This window comes from Solanum stenotomum, chromosome 6 (assembly GCF_019186545.1).
Source record: "Solanum stenotomum isolate F172 chromosome 6, ASM1918654v1, whole genome shotgun sequence".
Classification (NCBI taxonomy): domain Eukaryota; kingdom Viridiplantae; phylum Streptophyta; class Magnoliopsida; order Solanales; family Solanaceae; genus Solanum; species Solanum stenotomum.
In genome coordinates this window covers 6856099-6881805 of record NC_064287.1, presented here as the reverse complement: position 1 = coordinate 6881805, position 25707 = coordinate 6856099, and the positions used below count along the sequence as shown (strand labels likewise).

The 25707-nt window shown below is 36.8% G+C and overlaps 1 protein-coding gene across 3 annotated transcripts in view; it reads right to left on the bottom strand.

Moving 5' to 3' along the window:
• Nucleotides 1-25707, bottom strand: part of LOC125869300 (phosphomannomutase-like) — a 99062-nt gene that overhangs the window by 66489 nt on the left and 6866 nt on the right. The window contains exon 1 of one of the 3 annotated variants that reach the window (XM_049549870.1): nucleotides 18315-18340. The exons of the other annotated variants lie outside the window; for them this stretch is intronic. The gene's annotated coding sequence lies outside the window, so the exon portion shown is untranslated. Of the gene's footprint in view, nucleotides 1-18314; nucleotides 18341-25707 lie in introns of those variants that run through there. 3 annotated transcript variants of the gene reach the window in all.

Sequence of the window (25707 nt, the reverse complement as noted above, 5' to 3'; positions counted from 1 at the left end):
CCCCCCCCCCCCCCCCAAACTCCTAGGCTTTCTGAGAGGCCTACTCAACTATCACCCCACCCCCACCCGCCCCCACACACACACCTTGGCTTGGATTCAAGTGTTCTGTTTAAATGAATATAAAAGGATAATTTAAGGGTCTTCTATGCATTCAACCTACCAACATCATGTGCAAAACGACCGCAAATATACACATACATACACAAAACCCATCAAGACAACACATATAAAACTAAAATATAGATATCTACAAAATAAACAGAGCACACACTATAAATAACTTTAATTTAAAGTAGAATACAAGCTACAAAGTCACTAATACCCAAGATTCCAAGCAAGAGAAGCTAAAATTAAGTTCAAATGTAACACACTAAAATTAAGTTTAAATATAACTCACTTAAAAAAAAGTGAAAATGCCGAAGCAACGATGGACAAACAACATAATTCTATATTGCTTAGACTCTTCAAAAATGTCAACAGGTGTGAAATTGTTCTTAGGAACAATAGTTTCCAAAACTGGACGAAAGGAGAAGAGGAGAAGAGGAGAAGAGAAGAATAGGTATTTTGTCCAAAACTTAACTACCTAACTAACTTTTAGAACTAACTACTTTTTCTTTTTCCCTTACTCTCAACACTCCCCCTCAAGCTAGGAAGGGGATAATATATCATACATTCCTAGTTTGGAAATAAGAAAGGTATGCTGGACTCTAGTAAGCCCCTTAGTTAACATGTTTGTTGGTTGTTCTTGTGTTGGAATGTAGTTTGTAGTCATCATTCCTTGAAGCAGTTTTCTCTAATGAAAAAACAATCAACATCAATGTGTTTTGTCCTCTCATGATATACAGAATTTGCTGCTATTTGCATTGCAGACTTACTGTCACTGAAGACACTCACTGGAAGTGTTACCTCACATCCAATTTCCTTCATCAAACCTAGTATCCACACCAATTCTGCTACAACTGTTGCAAGGCTCCTGAATTCTGCCTTTGCAGAACTTCTGGAAACTGTAATCTATTTTTTCGACTTCCAAGACACTAGTGATTCTCCTAGTTTCACAAAATAACCAGTTACAGATCTTCTAGTTTGTGGACAAGTTGCCCAGTCAGCATCACAATAGGCACTAATCTTTTCTTCTGAACTACTAGATAGAAGAATTCCCAACCCTGGTTGATTTTTAACATACCTCACCACTCTAAGTGCAGCTTCCATATGTGACTTCTTAGGATCTTGTAGAAACTGACTTAAAGTTTGCACACTAAAAGCTATATCAGGTCTAGTCATTGTTAGATAGAGAAGCTTCCCAATTAACCTCTGATATGCCCTTTGATTAGTAGGAGGATTGTTGGAATGTATACGTCCACGTTTTCTATGGGACTAGGTCCTCAACATAGTTACAATGACAAAAAATAAACAAAGTGCTAAAAGTAAAGATTGCACAACAACTTTACGTGGAAACCTCCTTGCTCAAGGGTGTAAAACCACGACCTGGCCTGCCAGGACTTTTCAAACTTCTTTTACTAATCTTCTCCAAGCAAAAGTAAAAGCAAGTTTACAAACCGAGATTAGCCTACTAATCCCAACTCTAAGCAATACCTCCTATTACTTAGATAGGCCAGAGCAGATACAACACCGCCCACTATACTAATCCTGACGATTAATATAGACTTTTAGAGTAAGAACCTAAGTTACCCTTAACCTAGTTCTTACAATGATTCAAACAAGTTTGAAACGTTTCTTTCACAAGTGAAACGAATTTTACAATATCAGAACTATTACAAGCAAACAAAATAACAGCTGGTACAAAAAGCTCTTGAAGCAATCGATCAAGTCCCTTGCTGTTCTTGAAGCTTGAAGGACTCTCTCTTTGAATGAATGAGTAATATTGTTGTATCTTGTTTATTATATACCATAAAGAGTTATTACCAAATGTACAAGCAACCTCCTTGCTTCTGATTGGTGAAGTACTCTGTAGCTTCACCAACTTTCTGACGCAGACAACTTTTACAGTTGTACAACACTTTGACAGCTGGACGAGTATTCATACTCTGCAGAGGACCAGGTCCGTGCACTTGTGAGGAGATCATCAAAACACCACAAGGCATAAGCTCTTATCAATTTCCCCCTTTTTGATGATGACAAACAACCTGCATAACTCCTCACGTGAGTGAACAAACATTCATTCAAAAACATAACAAATTCCCCATTTGTTAGTGCACCAGTAACAACCACAGTTCGTTCCCCCTTAGTTCAATGCCCCTAATCAACCACAGTTCCCCCTTAGTTCAGTGTGCCCCTATTCCACAACCAACTTTACAACAAACCCTATTCCACAACCAACTTTACAACAAAAACTTTCCCCCTTTTGACATCATTGAAAAGGTGAAGCAGTAAACATATTCAAGTTAAATGCAAGGCAATAAAGAATTCAGTGCCTTGGGCCACACAGAACATGTGTATGTAAGCATAAAGAGAATATTAAACCACACATGAACAAGGCACTTAACAAAAAAAGAGCATCATATCGTATATACTGACCACTGTAGTTTAGTCAAAACAAAAAAAGACACAAGGTGAATAAAAAACAAACAACAGGAGAAACAAGACACATTTAGGACGGAGAAGGGGAGGGATTAAAAGTACGCATCAACAGCAACATGCGCTTATTTTCACTTTCATTGTCCTGTATCAGTTGCTTGTTTAGGGACTTAATGTCCTCATTTAGAGAGGCATTTGTCTTCAACAACATTGTGTTTTCATCCCTTAATTCTTTGAGCATCAGTTCGTGACTCTCACTGGTACTAGGTCCCCTGGAAACAACCTTCTGCAGTTCAGACTTCAACCTTCTTATCGCTCAGAATCTTGGTGAGATCAGTCACCTCCCTCCTAAGAGTAGCCTACTGTTCCAAAACATCTGCCACCTGAGATCTGCCCTTAGCTGGTCCCTCAATGCACTCACATTCTATTAGAGTAGACATAGTGAACATTTGTTTGGTAGTGCCAGGTACCCCCCTTCCTACTAGGACTTCAAAATGGTTAAAGACAAACTTTAGCAAATACTTATAAGGAATTCCGTGCTTCGCATTTTTCCATATCATTACTCTATGCATGTGTTCCAGCATAATTGCAAGGAGATTAATTTCCTCAAGCTCATCAAGTTTTTCCATAAGGAAAAGATCAGCAGCAGAAGCTACTATTCTCTTCTCAGTCCTGGGCACCATTACTTTGTTAATGATCTCGAACATTAATTGATACCCCCTTTTAATGAACTTCTTAGGAAGGCGTGCACGCTTGACATCTCCTCGTTTGGTAGCAAGCTTCGAGAAATCCCCAGATGGTTTGCATCCCTCAATAGTTCGAACTCCCACGACAGGCACTCCAAGAATAATTCCCAGAGTTTCTTCATCAAGATGAATCTCCATATTCCTGACTGTCGTTATGATTCCACCACCTTCCAGTAATTCCATTTTATAGAAGAACTCACGCACTTCAGGTTCGTGTAAGTATGGAACTGGTGGTGCAAATAAATGATTCTAGCCTTGAATGGTAACAACATCAACCGAATTGGCCATATCGAACAATGTGCTAATGTCAGGGTCAAAGACTCTACTATTCAAGACTTTTTGTTGCTCCATATTCTCTACCCGCTCTTTTCTAGTCAAATCTTTCTCTTTGATTTGATCTTTAATCTTGGGACCAGGTCTCTTTACGGGTTGTTCCTCTGACTGCTTTCTTTCGATTTCTCCCTTTGCAAGAGATGTCTGCTTTTTAACCTTTGCATTTTTTGTAGTAGATTTCTTTCCCCCTTTTTGATTTCCCTTTGATCTAATCCTTTCTTCCTCAGCTTCTCTCCTCTTTTTTACCACATACTTGACAGCATTTTCAGATTCACTTTCACTATTCGCAATAGACAAAGGAGTAGAGGCAGGATGTTCGATTTTAAGCCCTTCTTTTCTCCTCTTCCTAGTTCTTTCCGTGTGGGCTTTGCTTGCAGCAATAGCACTTCCCATAACCTTTTGTGCTTCGCTCCTTGTAATATACTTCCTTTTGTCCCCTTTAGAGTGAGACATTTCCAACTTTCCCTTCCCTTTTCTCTGTTGCTCCTTTGCTCGTTCAACAGAGTTTTCAACAATGTCAACCTCAGATGTACCTTGAACTGCTTCCAACTCAGAAACATTTATTTGAGATTGGTTTTCTCCACACATTCCCCTTGAGCGCCATTTTAATGAAACCTCTTCTTCTTCTTCCTTATCGCTTCCAACATCAAATGATTTTGGTGTTTGGTCAAATATAGGCTCACTTCTGGGAAGGACCTGATCCGGTGACTCCAACTTATGCTCCAGAGAAGTGGGTTGAACATCACCTCTTAAAAAGGCCAAGCTTTGAACGGCCACCAGTTCAGCACCAGCAGTTAGAGTCTCATTAGGTTTTACCACAATTGTGCTTCCAAGATGGGGGATTTTTCACTAGATAGGACCAGAGTGGGAGAGCAAACCAAGGTATTTCCGGAGTAAAAAACAGGGGAGACTAAAATGTCGGCCGGCGGGCAGATGGGTTCAACCATTTCGCCAGCACCACAGATAGGGGTGGAGGGAGACTCTTCAGGAGAAGGATCAGGGAAGTTGAAAGGGCTAGGGTTTTCAGAAGACTCAGTGATAGACATTTTGAGAAGAAGAAGAAAGAACTGGGAGAGAAGTTTAGAGAAATATATAAATTAATTTTTGAAAGAGAGAAGAAAGAAGCTAAAAATAAATTCTCCAACAAAAATTAAAATAGAAAAGGTATCGGGTCTCAATGGAGGTGACCTTTGGTATTAAAAACGACAAGACATTTTGAACTGACGCGATGAATGAGTAAGAGACACGTGGCAGTGATGTTTGACTTTTAGACAGTGTAGTATAAATGATACTAACCTCGTGAGGACCAGGTCCTCCTTTCAGTTTGTAACTCTGTTTGTGTGATTAAACCTTCCCTTCAGCTAGACACACCATGAGTGTATACCTGCATTAAGGTACAAAAGTGAATTCTTTTATGACAGACATTACAACAAGTATAGATACCTGCCCTCCATAACATAATCAATAAGAAAAAAAATTTGTCGAAAGGTCAGGTAATTTTGAGCATCCCTAGCTGCATCTTGTTGTTAATAAAGACATTTTTACTTAACGATTTTGTAAAGATGTCTGACAGCTGGTCTTCAGTTTTACAGAACCTCATCACCACATTTAGCTTTTCAACATTATCTCTTAGGAAGTGATGCCTTATATCTATGTGCTTTGTCCTCTTGTGCTGGACCGGATTTTTGGCCATGTTCATGGCACTAGTGTTATTGCAGACGAGAGGAATAATGTCTGTAAGTACCCCAAAATCTTCCAGCTGCTGCTTAATCCATAACAATTGTGCACAGCATGATGCAACAGCCACATACTCTGCCTCTGCAGTAGACAATGCCACGAAATTATGCTTCTTTGTTCCTCATGAAATCAAGGCTGATCCCAGAAAGTGTGCCATGCCTGATGTGCTTTTTCGATCAACAAGAAAACCTGCATAATCAGCATCAACATAACCTATAAGATCAAAAGAGTCATCAGTAGGGTAGAAGAGGACCAGGTCCTAAGTTCCCTTCAAGTATCTTAGGATACGTTTGGCTGCCTTAAGGTGAGACTCATTTGGTGCTGCTTGAAATCTTGCACACATCCCTACACTAAACACTATATCGGGCCTGCTTGCAGTGAGGTACAAGAGTGACCCAATAATTCCCCTATACATGGTCTGATTGACCTCCACACCATTTTCATCTTTATCAAGTTTCACACTTGTGCTCATAGGAGTATCCAGCACCTTTGCCTCAAGAAGATTAAATTTCGTGAGCAACTCTTTGATATACTTTTCTTAGCATATTAAAGTGCCTTGAGAGGTTTGTTTGATCTGCAAGCCTAGGAAGAAAGTGAGTTCTCCTATCATGCTCATTTCAAACTCACTGCTCATCAGATTAGAGAATTCCTTGCAAAGTACATCTGTAATGGCTCCAAAGATGATATCATCCACATAAACCTGCACAATCAGCAACTCCTTTCCTATAGATTTCAAAAATAGTGTATCATCAATTTTACCTCTTTTGAACCCATTTGCAAGAAGGAATTTTGACAGTCGTTCATACCAAGCTCTAGGAGCTTGTTTTAACCCATACAGAGCCTTGTCTAACTTTAGCACATGATTTGGCAGTTCTGCATCTTCAAAGCCTGGAGGCTGCTTGACATATACTTCTTCCTTCAGATTCCCATTCAAGAAAGCACTCTTAACATCCATTTGGAATAGTTTAAATTCCATATGAGGGGCAAATGCTATTAAGATTCTGATGGCTTCCATTCTGGCTACAGGAGCAAATGTCTTATCATAATCAATTCCCTCTTCTTAGTTGTAACCCTGTACCACCAGTCTTGACTTATTTCTAGTAATGATCCCATGCTCATCCAGTTTGTTTCTGAAGACCCATCTGATCCCAATAATGGTTCTGTCAAGTGGTCTGGGGACCAGGTGCCACACCTTGCTTCTCTCAAATTGATAAAGCTCCTCCTGCATTGAAGTCACCCAGTCTACATCCTTCAAAGCTTCCTTAATGTTTTTGGGTTCAACGGATGATATGAATGCTGAATGTACAACTAGATTTCTTGATTTAGACCTAGTTTGAATTCTTGAGTCAAGTGGAGAGGTGAGATTGTCTAGTGGATATGAAGATTGATGTTTCCATCCAGACTTTCTGGTAGTGTCTTCTTCCATGTCAGTATCAGAATTACCTTCATCTTCTTCAAGATTTTGAGACACTGTTTCATGTGATGCATTTGAGGGACCAGGTCCTCTTAAGTGTTCTGCATCATTCTCTTTTGCGCCCTGATCATCCTGCTGCTTGGTCATCAGCTCCTGAACCTCATAGTCCTCATTGTTCTCTCTTCTTGTACCCAATTCATCAAACTTGACGTGCATGCTTTCTTCAACACAAAAGTTCTTTTGTTGAACACCCTGTAAGCCTTGCTTGTAGATGAGTACCCGACAAATACTCCCTCATCACTTCTGGCATCAAACTTGCCTAGATCATCCTTTCCATTTTTTAGCACAAAACATTTGCACCCGAATGGCTTGAGATGAGCAATTGAAGGCTTTCTGTCATTTAACAGCTCATAAGGTGTTTTCTTGATGATTGTTTTGATAAGACACTCTTTTGTCACATAGCAAGCTGTATTAACTGCTTCAGCCCAAAAATTCATTGCAAGTTCTGAATCAATCAGCATAGTTCTAGCAATATCCACCAGAGTTCTGTTTTTTCTTTCAACAACTCCATTTTGCTGAGGAGTTCTTGGTGCTGAGAAGTTGTGGTTGATTCCATTTTCTGCAAAAAAACCCTTCAAGTATAGAGTTTTCAAACTCTGTACCATGATCAGATATGATACTTGCTATCTTGCAATTTATCTTCAATTGGATGGCTTTGACGAAAGTGATCAGAGTTCCAGCAGTCTCATCCTTTTTTCGCAAAAACATATTCCAGGTGTACCTGGAGAAATCATCAACAATTACAAAGATATATTTTTTACCTCCTCTGCTTTGAATTCTGACCGGTCCACACAAATCCATGTGGAGAAGTTCTAGAGGTCTGGTAGTGCTCACACCCCTTTTTGCCTTGAAAGATTATCTTGTTTGTTTTCCTTTTACACAGGCGTCACAGACTTTGTCAGGTCCCTGCAACAAGCTTGTTAAGTAAAGAGGTACTTACATGACCCAGTCGTTTATGCCAAAGATTTACATCGTCAGTTTGAGCACTCAGACATGACAGGCTGACTCCTTCAATAGAATCAAGATCAGCAACATACATATTCTTGACTCTTTTTGCAAACATCACAATTTTCTTAGTTGCACAGTTTGTAACCACACAGCTTTTAGACATGAACTTGACTTCATTTCCCTTGTCACAAATTTGTGAAATGTTCAAAATATTGTATTTTAAACCCTCCACATAGTGTACATTATTTATCGCAACCGATCTCCCTATTCTGCCAATACCAAGGATAAAGCCCTTCTTTCCACCACCAAACGACACACTACCACCTTGGTGTGCTTCCAAAGAGAGGAAGTTTGAAGTGTCTACAGTCATGTGCCTTGAGCATCCACTGTCCATATACCAGCACTGACTCCTTCATCTCTTCTGCATAGAAATCATTTGTTAGATTTAGGAACCCACTTCAGACGGAGTTCCCAGTAATCATTAAAAGGTCTGATGAGAAACCTTTTTGTCCAGGGAGGCATGATATTTTTACTGAAACGATACGGGGGACCAGGTCCCTTGTGTCCCTTTTTAACATTATTTTCAGATCTAATAAATCTCACATGCCTTTCTTTAGCTTTTCTCAGAATCTCACAATTTTCTTTCAAATGACCATTTCGACCACAGTGAGTGCATAAAAGGTTGTCAGATACAGACACATACTTGCTATGGGGAATGTAGGAAGGTTCTATTGGTCTACGTCCCAACCCTTTCTTTCTATTGAAACTTTGATTGGACAGATTAGAGAGTATCTTAGAGGAGTCAGTCCACTTCAGGGAGTGACTTAATTCTTCCTTGACCCTACTCAAATCCTTTCTCAGTTGAGAATTTGTTTCAAGAGAAGCGACTAGCTTAGACTCAGAATTTTTTAGCTTTTCTTCCAGTTCTTCCTCAAAAATGCTAAGCTTTCTTTTCCCACCTACTGAGTTTCCAGGGTCCTTCTCAGATGTTATGTTACACGTCTCTAGAGTACCTATCCCTTCACTAATTTCAGCAACTTGGGACATGAGAGCAGAATTCTTATCTTCACACAAACTTAATTTTTTATTTAACATTAAGTTTTCAGTGGTTCGTTCATCAACACAATCAATAAGCAGAGCAGCAAGTTTCCTCAAATTTTCAATAGGCAGATTATCTAGATCATCTTTAAGATAAAAAAGAGTTACCTCATCTGAATCCTCTTCATTATCAGAATTTGCCATTAAGGAGAAAATAGAGTTGAAAGTGCTTTCATTATCCTCAATGGCCATCATTGAGACATCCTCATGACTCTCTTCATCTTCTTTTGATTCACTTGAGTCATTTCCCCACACAGCAACAGCGTTTCTCACCATCTGATCAGCATGTGCCTTCCTTCGAGCATGGTCTGGGACCAGGTCCCTCTTGTGAGGTTTGGTGTCATGAGTTTCCTGCTTTGTACTGGGGCAGTTCCTTATGAAGTGTCCAGGCTTGCCACACTTATGGCAAAGATCATTTGCAGTAGCAGTTCTGCTGGAAAGGGTTTTCTTTTGGAAGCCTCCATGCTTCTTTAAGATCTTCTGAAATCTTCTAGTGACATATGCCATCTCATCCTCCTCTTCAGTCTCTTTACTTTGAGATATTTTCAAAGCAATGGACTTCTCCTTCTTTCCTTCCTTCACAGTTGTCCCATGTTTCTTGTTCATCTCGTAGGTCTAAAGATTCCCAATCAGTTCGTCCATGGAAAGCGTCATTAGATCTTTGGCTTCTGTTATGGCATCCACCTTGCTTTCCCAAGATTTCGGAAGCACCTTGAGAATCTTGCGAATTTGCTTACGGACAGGAATAGGCTCACCCAACCCTCTCAGCTCGTTGGTGATAGAGGTGAATCTTGAGTTCATCTCAAAGATGGATTCCCCTTTCTTCATAATGAAATTTTCATACTGAGTGGTAAGCATATCAACTTTAGATTCTTTTACTCGTTGAGTTCCTTCATGGGCTGTTTAAAGACAATCCCATATCTCCTTGGCAGTCTCATAAGCAGAAATCTTGTTGTACTCATCTGCTCCAATTTCGCACACCAGAATCTTCTTTGCTTTGTAGTTCTTTTCTATCTTTCTCCTATCTGCCTCGTTGTAGTCCTTTCTGGTTTTGACAACAGTGGTGGTAAACTCTCCACCCTTCACTTCCTTTGTAGGAACATATGGTCCATCAAAGATGATGTCCAATAACTCAGAATCCTCAACGTTGATGTAGTCGTGCATTCAATTTTTCGACCAGCCATAATATTGTCCATTAAAACGCGGTGGCCTGGTAGAAGATTGTCCTTCCTCCATATTAGGTGGAGCAACCATTCCGTCAGGATCTTTCCTTTTCTTGGTGTTAACCAGAGAGAAAAGACTTGCTCTGATACCACTTGTTGGAATGTATAGGTCCACGTTTTATATGGAACCAGGTCCTCAACACAGTTACAATGACAGAAAATAAACAAAGTGTTGAAAGTAAAGATTGCACAACAACTTTACGTGGAAACCTCCTTGCTCAAGGGAGTAAAACCACGACCTGGCCTGCCAGGACTTTTCAAACTTCTTTCACTAATCTTCTCCAAGCAAAAGTAAAAGCAAGTTTACAAACCGAGATTAGCCTACTAATCCCAACTCTAAGCAATACCTCCTATTACTTAGATAAGCCAGAGCAGATACAACACCACCCATTATACTAATCCTGACCGATTAATATAGACTTTTAGAGTAAGAACCTAAGTTACCCTTAACTTAGTTCTTACAATGATTCAAACAAGTTTGAAACGTTTCTTTCACAAGTGAAACGGATCTTACAATATCAGAACTATTACAAGCAAACAAAATAACAGCTGGTACAAAAAGCTTTTGAAGCAATCGATCAAGTCCCTTGTTGTTCTTGAAGCTTGAAGGACTCTCTTTTTGAATGAATGAGTAATATTGTTGTATCTTGTTTATTATATACCATAAAGAGTTATTACCAAACGTACAAGCAACCTCTCTGCTTCTGATTGGTGAAGTACTCTGCAGCTTCACCAACATTCTGACGCAGACAGCTTTTACAGCTGTACAACACTTTGACAGCTGGACGAGTATTCATACTCTGCAGAGGACCAGGTCCCTACACTTGTGAGGAGATCATCAAAACACCACAAGGCATAAGCTCTTATCAAGGATCATCACCTGGTTTCATGGTTTTTACATGATCATCAAACTGTTTTGAAGTGAGTTTCAGGTTATAGTCTATTGGAGTGCTAGCTGGCTTAGCCACTCCTAACCCCAACTCAGACAACAATTCCAATGTATATTTTCTTTGATACATTATAATTCCTTTGTTGGATCTTGCAAATTCAATACCAAGGAAGAACCTTAATTCTCCTAAATCTTTCATCTTGAAAGCTTGTTACAAAGTGACTTTTGTTTCCTCTATCAGTTTCAAACTATCACCAGTGATCAACATATCATCTATATATACTAACACAAGTGTGACTCCTTCAATTGTCTTCTTAACATACAAAGAGGGATCATACTGACTCTGAACAAAACCAAACCTCACCAATGCCTCTGACAACTTTGTATTCCATTGCCTAGGAGCCTGCTTTAATCCATATAGGGATTTGACTAGTCTACACACCTTATTCTCCCTCTGGCATGCAAATCCCTGAGGCAGGTCCATGTATATTTCATCAGTCAGATCACCATTTAGAAAAACATTATAGACATCCATTTGATGGATATACCATTTTTTCCTTGCTGCAATTGCTAGCATAGTTCTTACTGTTTGCATCTTCACCACTGGAGAGAAAGTCTCTTTAAAGTCTATTCCTTCTCTTTGATTATACCCTTTTTCCAACTAGCCTAGCTATAAATCTCTCTACCTCACATGAAGCCTTATACTTTACTTTGTACACCCATCTGCAACCAATTGATTTCTTGCCTTTAGGTAGACTAACCATATCCCAAGTATGATTGTGATTCAAAGCTTCTATGGTGTCTTCCTCTCTCTAGTTGACTTCTTCTGGTCTTGCACTCTATGTGAACTGCTTGTATCATCTTGTGTCACCTCATGTTGTTCATGCTGACAACCTGAGACTGCACCTTGTGAACTTGTAGTATCAGAAACCTTATTCCTTATGTCAGGAACAACCTTCATTGATTCTCCACTTGTAGTTGTGTCAGTTAACTCATATTGTTGTGCACTCAAAGGAAATATATACTGAGGCTCTTGAGGGACCTTAGTCTTTTCTTTAAATGGAAACACATCTTCTCTAAAAGATACATCTCTACTTATAGAAAAAATATCACTCACCATATCATACAACACATATCCCTTCTAAGTATCAGAAAACCCCATAAGAATAGTGGACTTTGTTCTAGACAACAACTTGTCATGCTCATTCACAACCTTAGCATAACACAAACACCCCACTACTCTAAGATGATCACAGTTAGGTTTCTTCCCATACAACCTTTCATAAGGAGTTTGATAATGAATAGTTGAACTTGGTAACCTATTTATAATATACAAAACTGCCAAAACCCAATATCCCCAGAACTTTATTGGAATTTCCCCTTGAAACCTTAGTGCTCTTGTGACCTCTAAAATGTGCCTGTGTTTTCTCTCATCCACTCCATTTTGTTGTGGAGTGTAGGAACAGGTTGTCTGATGAATAATCCCTAGTTTTTTAAAGAAACTATTGCACAATGAGTTCACAAACTCAAAGGCATTATCTGTTCTTACAACCTTCACTACCTTATGAAACTGAGTCTGCACATAACTAACAAATTGTTGAACCTGAACATACACATCAGACTTTAATTTTAACAAAAACACCCAAGTCATTCTGCTGAAATCATCAACAACTGTCAAAAAATATCTATTTTCATTCATAGTGGGAATTCTATAAGGCCCCACAAGTCCATATGCACAAGATCAAAGCAACAAGTAGTTTTAATATTGCTAGAAGGAAATGACAACCTAGTCTGCTTTGCACTAGGACATACAGAGCATTGTTTTATTCTATCCTCTATAGCCAAAGACTTCTCAACAGACAAAATCCTTTTGAGTACATTAGAAGATACATGCCCAAACCTCCTATGCCACAAGTCCACTTCTGTTTGTTTCTTCTCCAAAGTATTAGCAGTTAATACTTCATTGTCTCCACAACTAGTTGTTTTCTTAGTACTCTGATCAGCCAGGAAATATAGACCACCATTGACTCTTCCAATTGCTCTCACCTTCCCAGTGTAGAAATACTGGAACACACCAAAATCAGGGAAAAAACTTACTGAACACTGTCATTCTATAGTCACCTTAGACATTGACAGTAGATTATAATTGAACTGAGGAATATGCAACACATTATAAATATTGTTTCCCACTGTCAAACAGCTTTTCCCTACACTAGCAACTACAGTTGTATCACCATTAGAAAGACAGACCTTCTTTACTTTTTCAGACTTTACCATAGAAGACTCATCAAGCAGACCTAATTCAGACACTATATAATGAGTCGCTCCTGTATCTATAATCCACTGTTGTGACTTAGAACAAGAAAGAAAAGCACTGCTTATACCTACGACATTAGCCACATTTGTTGCCTCAATCTCCTGTGTTAACATACTGCTAGTGTGGATTATCTTTAGAAGTTGATTGTGTTGCTCTTGTGTGAAAGCTGCTTTACCTATCTGGCTTATCATAGACATCTGCACTTCATAATTTTCTTGATCACCTGTCCTTGCCTTTACTTGAGAGCATTGTTCACCAGACTAACCAACCACTACATTATAGGCAGCACCACTTTCTATTCTTTGCTTTCTCTTGGTCTTGAAATCAGAAGGGTAGCCAATTAACTTCCAACAATTCTCCCTGGTGTGACCCTTTAATTTGCAAACGTCACACTGAACATTATAGTTTTTCTTAAGCCTTTGTCCTTGATTTCTTGAATACATAGCTACTTCATAATCTCTCAACTGTGCGCCTGGCCTAACTCCCAATACTCCAGCACTTGTAGCTACTGCCTTATGACTTTCATCACTTACAATCATAGCATAAGCTTGATTTACTGAAGGCAAAGGACTCATAAGTAATATTTGACTTCTTGCTTGAAGATATGACTCGTTTAATCCCATCAAAAACTAAAACAACTTCAATTTTTGAAGATGGACTACAAAATCTTTAGACTTATCACATTCACAGTTTGGTGCAGGAACAAGTGCTTCGAACTCATCCCACAAATTTTTCAGTTTCGAAAAATATGCACACATAGACATATTTTCTTGAGAGAGGGAGGCTATATTCTTATGCAAATTAAAAGTTCTCACAACATCAATTTTATGAAACCTCTCATACAGATCATCCCACACTTCTTTTGCTATAGATGCATACATTATACCGCCAAGAAATTCTTTAGCAATATAATTCATTATCCAAGATAACAATACTGCATTTACCCTCTCCCAATTGTTCCCAATTCACTAGGAAACTTATCTTTAGCACAAGTTCCATATATCATACCCAATTTATTTCTTCCTAACAAATCCACTCGCATGGATCTATGCCAGATTGAGTAATTCTCAATACTTGTGAGTTGAAACGATATGATCTGGGCACCACTCACATCTGATGGATTGAGGAATAGTAGATGGTTGTAATCGATCACATTAAGTTGCATTCCACCTTGAACAGAGGATTGAATCCCACCTAGACCAGTCGTCCTTGTGGCTGAACTTTCAGTACCCACCATTGTTCCAATTCTTCAAGATCTCTGATCTTGACTCTGGCTTTACACCTCAATTGAACTTTCAACTGTAGGATCGTCGAATTTTTCTAGATACTCAAACTCGAATGGCTCTGATACCATGAAATTGTTCTTAGGAACAATAGTTTGCAGAACTGGACAAAAGGAGAAGAGGAGAAGAGAAGAAGAGGAGAAGAGGAGAAGAGGAGAAGAGTAATTCTGTATCTTTTCTATTAGAGAAGTATATTCTAAAAGACTTAACAACAATTACATACAAGACTCTCTTATATAGAGAGATATTTCGTCCAAGACTTAACTACCTAAAAGTTAGTAACTAACTTTTAGAACTAACTACTTTTTCTTTTTCCCTTACTCTCAACAAGGCGTGTGTCAAATTCTCCAAAAGTACTACTTTTGGAGAATCTGACATGGGTGTGACATTGAAAGTGAAAAGTCCTCGCAACTTAGACTGAACCAAAGCATGATAAGAATTATACTAACACCAAAAGTTGAAAGAAAAAAATTAATGAGATACACAAGTGACGACTGAATAAAAATCATTGAAGCAGAGTGTTAGAGCAAATAGAAATCAACGAACAGACTAAACTGATTTTTGCAGCAAACAAACAAGAGTGTACAAGAAAGGACCATTGTCTGGAAAAACAAGAACACCGAAATGCCCTTAGAAAATAATGAAAGTTCAAAAATTCTCTTCATCATCCCATCTCTTCACTCTTCTATATATTATTAACTATTGATTGATATGCATTTATGGTAGGTAAATTGAATATGATTGGCAGATATCACAAACAAAAGTAAAAAACAACTTAGTGAAGATAACATATAGTTACATTATCAAACTTCGATCGAATACATACCTTAGAATTGATGGTGCATCCAAAAATTATTGAGAAGACCTGGAATGAACAAAATGAACAAACCTCTTAGATCAACAATAAGAAAATCAAAAGAAAGAGAAAACAATAGCATACGATATGACAATAACACAATTTGTTGCACTTCTACAAAAAAAAGTCGAGTTTGTCCTAATGAATGGCCAAATTTCAGTGTTGGAACTTTTACAAAGTTTAGTGAAAGATTAATTAATTTATCCACAAAGAATAAAAAAGTAAGCAAACAATGCCTAGATTAAACAATGAACTTAACAAAAGGGGTTGGATTGATATTGACAATTACTTTGTTTCTTTTCTTGATCGATGTGGATTATTAATTGATGGATTAATCTCGTAAAGTGAAGTGCCAAAATGAATAAATCTTTTGAATCTATGTATTGATACATGATGAGAAATGTAAGTTCTAAAATCGAAGTTGTAACTTAAAGCACGTCATTTCAACACAACAAAAATCAAACAGTCTAATGAACATTTCTTTTAAATTTTCTAGATATAAATAATTTTTACATTTTATAAAATTCTATATAGAAAGTATTCCCTATGTTTAAAAGAGAATGGTTGACTTTGAATACTATGAATAATCCTTCGGGGTTGCCCAATGATTTGGACTTGGGACTTCCATGCCGAGGTCTCAAGTTCAAAACCCCTTTGCCAACAATAGCAAGAGGTTTGCCTTATAGATCACACTCGTCGTACGTATTATATTTACCTACCTTTGTGACATGTCAATATTAATCATATAAAGCTATTAGCACTCTCTTTACCAGTCAATTCGAAAAAGTTATATTATATGATACAAAATAGCATTTTCATTACTATGTAATAAGTGAAAAATGATCATAATATTTTCATCACATTTAGCAAACGACATTACAATGTATGATCATTCGAGCTTCTTTACTCTCCACAAATCATAACAATTGAGCATTAATTGTTGTATTAGATAAGAAAAAGAAGAAGCTTGCCATATTTTTCGAGTTTAATTTTTTTAATGATAATCTAGAGTTGTCTAAGTCTTTGATTGGAACTATACAATCCAATTGTAACCTATTTTCTTTTGTGCTTGAAAAATCTTCATTTAGTTTCATTATGGAATAAAAAAGTAAAGAATTAAGGAAATAAACATCCAATGTAATGGTATGTTCTTCCCTTAAGCAAATGCACTCCTACTTAGTACTTACTTTAATTTTTCTTCCACTAATCAAGATAGACACTTTGTAACTTATATAATCGCTTAATTTATGAAAATGTACGCACGATTTGAAAGAAAATATCAAATATTATACAACTGACAACCTGATGCACTTACCTAATATTAAATGTCATTATGTTAGGGTTGCTCCTTGCAGGTGAAAGGGTATAGTTTGGGGAAAATAAAAGACCTAATGAAATAAAAATACAAATCAATCTATGACAAATATATGGCTATGTATCAAGTTAAAGAGTAAAACAACCCAAAAATCTTTCAGGAAGGATTAACGATAAAGATAGTCAAAAAGCAGGAACACTAAAATAAAGAATACTCTAAAAAAGTTACTACGTGTAGTTCACACTTAATTATAAAGATTTTCCACATATATTCAACTTTTAATGAGCAACAATTACTTGGGAAAAGATTCAACTTTTAGGGAGAGGCAAATAATTGGAGAAAGTTTCAACCTTAAGAGAGAAGCAAAGACTACAATTGTTGCGGATGTTCCGCACTAATCTCTTCTACCTCATGCCTAACTCTTATCTGATTACAAAAATCAAATTAGATAGGATAATAAAGCCATCATACAGATTAACAGAAAAATAAAATAAAATTTAATTTGGACAAATATTGAATAAAGAGCACAATTGAAAGTTGCAACACTCAACTAAGAAGTTGAATGAACTGAAAAAATATTAGCTAAAATATAACAAAATTAAAAAAAAGGGGTAAGTCAATCGTCTATCTGCAAACATGAAAAAAATTGAAACAAAAAATACATGAAAATGTACCCAACTGCGGAGATGAAGAGAATTGAAAGAGTGCCTTAAAATCTGAAGAAATTATAATAACTTAGGAAGAAATCCTTGTTTGCCTGCCACCGAAACAACAACATCAATAGCAACTGAGAAAGTAGAAAATAAAACCCTACTTCTCCTCAACCCAAAATTTCAGTTTTTGGTTTTCTCAACCCAAAATTACAATCTACAACATCAACTACGAATTTTGAGAAGATGATCTGAGCGAAAATGAGAAGAAATCATACCTTAAATTATAAGAAATTCGTCAAATTTTATCATTGTATATATTTATTATCTAGAAATGTGAGGTTTGATATACTACTAGGGCTAGGCGTTCGGTCGGTTTGGTTCGGTTTGTAAATATCGGTTTGGTTTTCAATTTTCGGTTTGGCAAAAATGTGAAACCAAATCAAATTGAAATAAATACGGTTTGATTTGATTTTCGGTTTAACAAAATCTAATTAATAGTGGCCTCTGGGCAGTGGCCTGTGGTTGTGTTGTTTTTCAAATAAATCGACAATCAACACTAACAGTAGCACCTACCAGCAAATCAGAAGCATGTTGTTGATTGTTGATACATTTTTTACCAGAGGCTTTGAAACCATACGAGTAATAAGCAAATGCGAACCAATACATTGGATTTCACAAAGATGAAATGAAACAAATCAAATTGTAGAATCGCAATATATAGTTGTACTAATTTGTACAACACAATGAGCGGTGGCACTTTGTGTACTCACTAGAAAGAAAGTATTCAACAAGACGATAAAATGAAGCAAAATCAGTTACAAAAAATGCAAAATTTACACCGATTGAAGAAGAAGAGACGTGCAAGTGAGCAGTTTTCCACCGTTTTATTGTGCATCCATTGGCTTACCTCAGCAAAAATTGGCTCGGAGAATCGAACGCAAATCTTAAATAAAATTGCTTTTGAGTAATTTATAGTGTGGATATTGGGATACTGGGTTGATGTGTTTTTTTCTCAAAGAGTGCCACTAGCTTTTTTTTTTTAGATCTATATGTCCCAATATATGTTATGTGGTTTCTTTCAACTAGTACCCAATTATGTTGTGCCAACTCATTCATTTTTGTCATAAAGATGCTAAAATCTTATAAATTTTGGAGTAGTAGGTGCTTCTTATTCTTAATCAGATGTTTCAGATTTAAGAATTTGTTCGGAAAATCATTTTGGTAATTGAATCTGATATAATTGGGTGTAATTACATTGTCTGGTCTATTTGGTTGATCATGTAATTACTTGGTTAGTGTGTAATTGACAAGGGTAGTTACACTCTCCAATTTTTAGATCTGTGAATTGCTGGTAGTTACTACTCTAGTAATTACACTAATTTGAATTACCAGGTGGCTTTTCAAACAAACCCTAAATATTTTTGGGTATGAAATTGCCTTTGTTAGGGTGTACTTTACTCGAATGTGGGGTTTTTCGATGTGAATTTAGATTTAGTCAGGCTCCAATATGGAACCAGACACTGGATTGCAGATCAAAAACTAAAAAAAATTGTCATTTATTCTTGGTTAATTTATACGATTCACTTTACCTATCCACTATTTTAAAAATATTTTTTCTTTTTTATCGTCATTTTTAACATATTAAGAAAATATATTTATTTTTCTTCTATATTGTATCCTTTAGCATTAGTTATTGTTACGACCCGAGCCTACACCCCGGACGTAACATGACGTACAAGACTCCGAAGAGCCTCATACAAGCTTCATAGCATTCATAACATAAGACATAAGAAAATGGTGCGAGATTTAAAAACTTTTATCCATACAATCGAAGTCTTTATAAAAGAAAGCGAAAGTCTAACTTTGTCTCACTTAGCCATCTAATATAACTTTCAATCAATAATAGGGTCACAACCCTTCAACATATAGTCCGAAACATAAAATAACATGAAAGAAACTACTAAAGACTCATATGTCCTCGAATCTTGAGGACTCACCACAAGCTAGGAGAATAGTCAATCCAAGCTTAAATCCAAAGAAATCGCCTTAAGAACCGAAACCTACACTTTGTAGAAAATGTAAAAGAAATATGGGTTAGCTCAAATATGCACTAAGTATGATAGCCATGAAAACATTATGCTAAAAAAGGACATTTTAGATGAAAACCATGCATTTAACAAGTTTGAAAATCATCATGCACTTTAGTATAAAAGGCACAAGTCACAAGCATATTCAACATGTAGATCATTATAAGACATATAAAGCCATTTCTAGGTAACCCCAAGTTATACATGTGCAATGTAGGAATGGCATCCCATAATACCACTCATACTAAGTATCAATTTGAGGCCACCATAAACATACTTACCAATCTTCATTCTCATCCTTAGTTAATACTCATAGTCAAGGAACATTCACATTTAATAAGTCATGACAAGGAAAAAGACTCATAATAACAACCCAAGTTAAGCATTCAGTAGTACATATAGTCTTTATGTCAACATTCTCATTAGCATCATTATAAGCACATTCATTTCATTAGACATTACAACATTAAAGAACACACCATGACTACTCTCAAATCCTACTTGTGCAATGCGTGGATGAAGTTCCATACCACCACCCACACTAAGTAGTGCATTCTTGACAAGCCATAGTTCATTATCATTCATTGTGGGGGTAAACCTTAACTGACATAGACTATGTGATCATATCATGGAATTCGGTGTTACCCACACAAAAAAAAGTTGTCCTACTTGCCTAAGGTAGAACCATTAACATTTAACTTAGGTGGATCCACTAACTATAAATCTATGTGGGCACATAGTTATGGGATAGAGAGATTGCTACTAGATACCCCGCCTCAACTCACGGATGAGCATCCATCTCAATCCATATCCACTCGGTGCTTAGCATTATTCCACGGAATACTTAACATTAATTACTTTAGTTCATAATTATAGAAATAAGAGATTGTTACTAGATACCCCGCCTCAACTCACGGATGATCATCCATCTCAATCCCAACATTCATTCATTAAGATAGCTCATAGATTCAAAGGTGATAATAGCCTTTCAACTAAGAATCCCCATATTGTGAGAATGACCTTTCACAACATGTCATTATCATTCATAAGTGTACATTTGAGAATAACTTCTCAATCAACACAACATCATTATCAAAATCTTATAACTTCATTCATACTTCATTCTTAAGTGTGTGTGGGTATCCTTTCAACAACACCACAATTACATTATAGTCATGACCACATTACTTTCAATGTATTTACAAAGCATGTACACAAACATCATGATCATACAACAATCCTCATAATTTTCCCTCCAAGGACCATGAATCATAATTCACCAACACACCTGAAATTACTATAATTAAGCATGGATAATAACATAATCCAAGTAATTAAACTACTACAAGAACAATTGCATAGTATTTATCTTACTACAATTCACTCACATCACAAAGTCATAAATTAGGGTTATGGGGAATTCATGGATTCATGGGAGAATTTATCATAAAACCACCATAAAATAGTAATTAAACCATAATATAAGACAATTAAATGATTGAAAACATTTTGAGAAAGAATCCACGACTTGGAGTGAAAATCTTAGGTTTTGGAGAATTTTCTTCTTTGAAATTGAAAGTTTGAGGGCTTCATGGATGAAAGCATTCCATGAATCAAGACTACCATACCTTAGATGAAGAAATCCAACTAAAATAATTTGAGAAATCCCCCTTCTTCAAGCTCTAACTTGATCTTCTTCTTCTTATTCTTCTTCAATGGAGTTTTTAGAGAGAAGATTTTTGGAAAGGATTAAGTTGGTTATGATTTTGAGTTAGAGAGTTATGAGGTAATGAGTTTGTTAATAGATTAAAAAGTCTTAAATAGGTCTAAATAATCAAATATAAAATGACCTCACTTCATAATAACTAACCTAGGAATTTACCAAACTACCCTCCACTTGGCCGAGTATTTGGCAGAAACATAGGCACCACCTATGCCCATGACCTACGGACCGTAGGTGGGTCTACGCCCCGTCCTACAGGTCCGTGGATGGGTGGTCTGCAACCTATTTTCTTGTTTCTTTACCTACGACCAAGAGCTACGGGGCGTGGATAGACCTACCCAGTAGGTTTCTGTTGTTCTATCTTAACCTATTGATAGTTAGGTCACTTAGCCACAAAATCTGCAATGTCTCTCTTCATGCCGATCCACCAAAAGACTTTCTGTAGATTACGATACATCTTAGTGTCACCGAGGTGAATAGAATATCTGGAATTATGGGCTTCTATAAGGATCTTCTTCCTCAACTCACCCATATTAGTAACACATAAGAGACCCTGGTAACGAAGCACACCATCTCCCTTTTGGGAGAAGACCTCAACTTTGTGCTGATTAACTGCACCTTTCAACTGAAGTAATATAGGATCGGGCAGCATTTGGGTTAGACTTTAGGGTCCTCCTCAAGGACCCTTGGTTGGTCCTTAGGGGGTCATACCTTGATTTTTAACTCCTAAGCCCCTCATTCTAAGTTCGGGAACCTTTTTACAACATTAAGCCACACATCAAATTAAACTCAAAAGCTCACACATAAGGCTCTAGTTTCACCTACTAGTTTTTTCGAGGCGTAACAATATCTCCCCCTTGGGAACATTCATCCTCGAATGACATTTCTAAACACTTTATGATATTAAAGACTCAAGACTAGCAGCCCATCATACATGAAACATCAAAATAATGTACATTTCAAAGGAGAAAACATCAACTCCATCTCAATATACTCAATGCAATACAAGGAAGTAGGAACTACATCTAACAACTCATTATGCATGAAAACTTCAACATTTCACAACTTCATTGGAGGAACTACATTCTCCAACTCAAAGCATGTTCATCATAACATCATTAAGCAAATTATGCAATTACTCTCAAAAGCAAATTTAAGCATGTTCAACAATTCATCTCATGAAGCATATAGGCAACTTATAATAAACGCACATCAACATAAGGTACACATAAATTATGAAAACTCATTTTCTCATTAAATCATGAATTCAATCAAAAACATGCATAACATAAGGAGATCATGGAAACACATAAATAACACACGACTCCAAAATATGAAACAAGCCACAAGGAACTCTTGGTCTAAAGCTTGAATAGGAATAGAAGAAAGAGATAGGGATATCGAAACTCTCAACAATCTTGGTTTCTAAGCATACCATCTCCCCCTTGGGAGAAAACCCCTACTAAGGTTAACATGACAATCTAACAATAAGCATAGTGATCTTAATACAACATTTACATCTATTAAGGAACTATCAACATACTGGTGCCTTCATCTGGAAGAGCTCATTTGTCCTCTCTATACCAGAGTGCATAGAAACGACCATAATTTGGAGGAATGGGAACCATATCACTAAGAGAAGCTTTCTTAGCCTCTCTTCCTTTTTTCAAGAGTGTTTGGGCAATCCCTCATCTTATGACCCTTCTTTCCACACCCAAAGCAACCATCCGTGTCGGCTAGGCACTTACCCAAATGTTGCTACCCACACTTGGCACATGTAGATCTTTCAAAAGAAGAACCACCTCCATTTCCTCCTTGAGATTTAGGGTTAGTCACCCTATCCTTGTTGATCATTGGGGAATCTTGGTTGGAGGACCTCTTTTTGAACCTTGGTTGACCTTGTTCATCAGACCTAGCCCTTTTTGCTTCTCTATCCATTTTCTTGAGCTTTTGCTCCTCAATTTGTTCCGCATGGACCATAAGACTTGAAATATTCATACTTAGGATAAGCATTGCCAAACGACATTCATTGATTACCAATTCGGACACTCCCATCACATATTTATTCATTCTAGCCATTGAGTTCGCCACCATGGTTGGAGCATACTTGGATAATTGGGTTGTAGGTTTATGAACTCTTGCATTTTCTGTTCTCTCAACTCTAGGGGGAAAGAAACTATCAATAAATGCTTCCTTGAACACCTCCCAACCTATGGGACCCGCTCATATTGGCCTCTCACCCTTCCATTGTTCATACCAAATTTGAGCTACATCTTTTAGTTGGTAGGCGGCTAGCTCCACCTTCTCCTCCGAAGGCACCACCATAGCACCAAGTATCTTGCAAACCTCATCTATAAACCTTTGGGGATCCTCTTCCACCTTGGAACCAAGGAACTCAAGGGGGTTCATCCTAGCGAAATCCCTCAATCTCAAAGCCGTAGAACTCACATTAGGATTCACATGAGGCCCAACATCCTTATTTGCTTAAGTCGTCATAGCTTGGGCTTGAGTAACATCCTTACTAGATTATTAGGAATAATCTAGTAAAATACAATGTTGATTATTATTTTTTAATGTGTGTGTCAACTAAATATGACAAGTAAAAGTGAACAAAAGGAGTAATTAATATTATATGATTCAATTTAAGTATTTTACTTTTTTTTTAGTTTGTATCCAAAAAAGTCTGTCTTTTTTTTTATATTGTAAGTTTTCGAATTATAATATTCTAGATGATAAATTTAAAACACAAGATCTAAAAGACTATACACATCTTTTGTTGATGTCATAAAATTCATAAGATTTTTTTTATTTCTTAAACTTCGTGCCTAGTCAAACTTAAATTAGGACTGAGGGAGTATATATTTACTATATGTTAAATTATTACTCTCTATGTCCCTTTTTACTTGTCCAATTTTAATTTTTTACTTGTCACCTTTTTAGGACTGGGCGTTCGGTCGATATGGTTCGGTTTTTAAATTTTGGTTCAGTTTTTTTATTTTCGGTTTGACAAAAATGTGAAAACAAACCAAACTGAAATAAATTCTATTCGATTCGGTTATTACAATTTCGGTTCAGTTTACTTCGGTTTGGTTTTGGTTTAACCAAATTTAATTAACAGTGGCCTATAGGCTGTGGCCTATGGGTTGTGGCCTATGGGTGTGTTGTTGTTCAAATAATACAACAATCGACATTAACTTCTATAACACTCAACAATACTCTCCAGACTCCAACAATCTATGCAATACAGTTTGGCATTTGCCTTCAAATTTTAACAAACATTTAACTTTCAACTTACCAAATCATTGACTAAAATATCCAAACAAAATTGATAATTCTTGTCCAAACAATCCAGCAGGCAACAACATTACCAAACTAATCGAGTATAAGAATAAAAAGACTATCAAGAATCAAGACAACAACACTAGAAAATTCAACAAACTTGTGTCCAACCCTAAAATAGAGTTAGTTACAAACTAAGGTCCAGATGCGAGTAGGCATCATAGCAATTTGCAGCAACCAAAAAATTTAGAAAACTAACAAAACATTGTTGCAACCTCCAGTGTGTCATCTATAAAAAAAATGTGAAACAAACAAGAAGAACAACAAGTAGTCGTACAACACAATACTGATTACAAACTAACAGTAACACCTACTAGCAAATCAGAAGCATGTTATTGATTGTTGATACATTTTTTTATCAGAGGCTTTGAAACCATACAAGTAATAAGCAAATGTGAACCAATACATTGGATTTACTCGATCCAATTGTTGTTTTAAGATGATACTAATTAGGTATAGTGCATATGTTGTATTATTTTTTATTTGATTTTTTTCAAACAAATAATTAGTAGAAAAGTTAATTAGCATTATCTGTAACAAAGATGTGGCAACAAAAAATGAAATCGAGATGGAGGAAACAACATAAGAAAGCAGCTAAATAGTAAAGATTGACAAAGAAATGTCCTTTAAGGGGATACTCATCACTCTATATTCAAAAACAATTGATTCACAAACAACATCAAGGACAAACATAGAGGAGGATATGTTAATTGATGAGCTGACGGGGAATGTGAAAAAAAATAAGAAAAGTACAATCCCCACAAATGAAGGAATGGAGACGATGAGAACTAACCTTTGAGGCGTGAGTCGCGAGCCGCGAGCACTGCGCAATTGCGGGCAGCAAGCACTCAACAGTTAGAGGGAGTATTCTCTTCATGCATCGCGGAAAAGTCATCATATGTTGCGGTTCTCAAGGAAGCGTTATCTTCATGCATCATGATAAAGATCTTCATGCATCGCGAGAATAATCAATCTCATGCAGGGGTACAATCCTAAACTATGCTTCCAAAGAATATCTTCATCCTTGATTTCTTGTCATCTACGGATGCCCACGAATTTGGATGGAATAACAGCTTGTAGAGCTCCTTCTTCGACTAGAAAAAACTATTAAACTCTCTACCCCAAGAAACAATGGTTTGCCAAATGACGTA